This window comes from Galeopterus variegatus, unplaced genomic scaffold (assembly GCF_000696425.1).
Source record: "Galeopterus variegatus unplaced genomic scaffold, G_variegatus-3.0.2 Scaffold4393, whole genome shotgun sequence".
NCBI classification, from domain to species: domain Eukaryota; kingdom Metazoa; phylum Chordata; class Mammalia; order Dermoptera; family Cynocephalidae; genus Galeopterus; species Galeopterus variegatus.
The window spans coordinates 130,134-133,200 of NW_007730504.1; positions in this window are offsets into that span (position 1 = coordinate 130,134).

Consider the following 3,067-nt stretch of genomic DNA (forward strand, 5'->3'; position numbering starts at 1 on the left):
TTATAGCAGTCCCCACCTCACAAAGTTGCTGTGAGCGTTGACTATTAGTCTTGGTAATGCTCTCTAGTTCTAATATATAGTGAGTTCTAATTTATCAACTCTTAAGTGGAAATTAGTATTCAGAGGAAGTACAATTTTTATAGTTCACTCAACTTACTGAATGCATCTAAATAAGTTAGAAACCAATGGACTCTAAAAATTGAGAATTTCACATTTTTTTTCTCTCCTTGTAGATTAACAGATTGCCAGATTTTATGTTTCCAGGTAAGTGAATAAAAATATTCCCATTTACTAACACATTTATCTTGTAAACTAAAGAATACTTAAATTCAAAGTAGTATACAGGACATAATTTCAAAACTAAAAATAATCCTTCCCTACAAAAGCAGTACTTTTGCTTCTGATGAGAAAAATATTTTCATAGACCAGTGTTGGTATAAGCACTGGAGTTTGCAAGCCCTTTGACATCTCCTCTAACAAAGAGGCACATTATCAGAGGCTGTCTGTAGCCCTCTTTCTTCCTGCTTTCCACACATGTCAGGGAGGGGCAAGACTCAGCGGCCTTGACTGACAAGATGTTTTCCAGGGCTCTACATGAAGCAGCTGCCGGTCACCCAAGCCCTAGCCAGTGCTCATCAAATCTGCACATAAATCCAATTTGCCAGAATCAGGATCCAAAAAACTTCATCAAACGTGGACAATAAGCAAATCTAACAAAATGTAACCTGAAAAAGAGCAAGCCCTTCACCTTAGTGCAAAACTCAACTGTACTTCTGGGGAAGTTTACAATAACTGTTTATGAGAAAATAGGCCAAAGGCTTAATGAAAGATCAATGTGGGCTGTAACTACATAAAACTGCGTCCAAATTTAGGAGAGCAATGACCCTATTCAGTTTTGTGGAATTTAGACCATACCTGGAGGTGAGGTGCCAACTGGAACAGAGACAGACTAAATCAGGCAAAAGGAGGAAATCAGAAGTACAAAGGCCCTGAGCTGCACCATAAAGAATACTGATAACCCCAGAGATGTCGACCTCAGAGAAGGGGACCGTCAAAAGAGACACAGTCACTGCCTTCAAATGTCTGAAGAGCTGTCACGTAGAAGAGAAAATAAAACTGCCAGAGGGCAGAAGTTTCAATGATTAGAAATAAAAACAGATTTATCCTATGTAAAGAAAAAACTCTTAACTCAGCCCTCCCCCTCCAAAATAAAAAAAAGAATGGAGGGATTTTTTTGAGCAGTGGTGAGCTCCCTACTCTGGGAAGCATTCAAAGAGAAGCCAGGTAAGAGAAGATAAGGGATACACACATTGAGGAGTTAGGCCAGACAGTCTAACAAAAAGAAAGAAGACAGTGCTAACTGTCCCTGCTAGGAGCTAGAGATTCTGACAATCCTACCATATGATCGTGAACATCTCTGGGCTACTTTCTCAGTCTTGCTTTGCCCACCGTTGAGGCTATTGTATGTGATGAACTCAGAGCCTCCTTCCAGTTTGAATATGCTCTGGCTTCTACCAATGAACATACGCTTTTTTCTTCTTACTTTTCATTATGGCAAACACCATTTATTGAATATTTTCCTTGAAAAAAGCACTGTAAAATTTTCCAGTAGGTTATGCTTGTATTGCTATTCCCATTTTATAGATAGGGAAACCAGGTTTCAGAGTTGATATGTACTTTTCCCAAGCCATGCAGCTAGTAAGAGAGTCAAAGATATAATTCTAACCAAAATCTGTCTGATGTATTTGAACCACATACTGCATGCCCTGAAAACTGTTACAATTTATTTATCTTGAAAGTATTGTCATTTTGCCCTGGCAGACTTTGTTTTGTTGCCAAGTCCTACACCTTGAAGTTTAAACAAATTTCTGATTACCCAAGGATTACCTTGGAGATCAGCATCATGAAACTGTTTCCCTTCCCAGATCTGTTTTCTCAGATATTGATTCAAGCCTTCAGGATAATGCCTCTTTTCGTGTTCTGGGATGCAATGTCTGTGTAAATGGTAGGTTCGACAACCTGGGGTGACGTGTCCTTGACCCTTCAACTGTAGTTGTCTTTCTTCCCACTCCACTTCAGTTATTTACTCTTTGGGCTCAAGATCTATCTTATATCTAAAATATCCTCTTTCCGACCATAATATTTCATCCTTTACACCAGCTGCCTGATTTCATGACACCTGTTCTCTGATCTGTGGTCTCTTGGAGAAGTGTTTCCTGTTCTCCAAAAATGTTCTTTCCCTGCCCCTTGGCCTCTTCCCAAGATCTTATGATCTTTCTGTCTGGTCCACAATTCCCTGCTGCACACACCCACCCAAACTTCAATAATGGGTCACTTCCAACCATTCGTATCTTCTGCCTCTGATGCAGCTGCTAAAAGCCAAGCAGCCGTGAAGACTGACACCACCACGAATGTACAGAATCCAGTCACAGCCGCTTTCTCAATCTACAGTTCTCAGCAACACCTTTCCGTCAGTCCCTCTATCACTTCTCTCAGCCATTCTTCTAAACTGTTACCATTCTTCACAAGCACCTAAATCCCACTATTCTACTGTGAATAGAATTTGGCTTATTTCACATTCTTCAGACTTCCAACCTTACCCCCTCGTTCTCAGCACAGAAAATTTCCTTCTACTACATAGAAGAAGAAAAAAAAGTCAAAAATAGAAGTTCCATGCACTTCCTACCACCAAGTCTATTGTGCCCTTGCACTCCCTTTTCTCCTATAGATGACCTATCTCATGTTACATAAACCCAATCCCTTATACATGCATGTATATTTCTGAGTTAAACACATATAATGTGCATGACTATGTGGCTCTGGCTTCTCTATCAGGAATTTTATTCTATCAATAATGCGCTTTCCATTTTCTTCAAACTCTTTTTTTTTCTGTAGTTGATTATTCACATCATCATTTTAACACGCTCAAGTCTCCCAGAACCCCATATTTCTCTTAATATGACTGCAATTACATAAAGTTAAATCCTGTGTACAGAAAAAAACCTGGAACAGAATACAGTAAAAGGCATTCGTGATTGTGTTTTGGTGAGACAGTGAGTGATATATT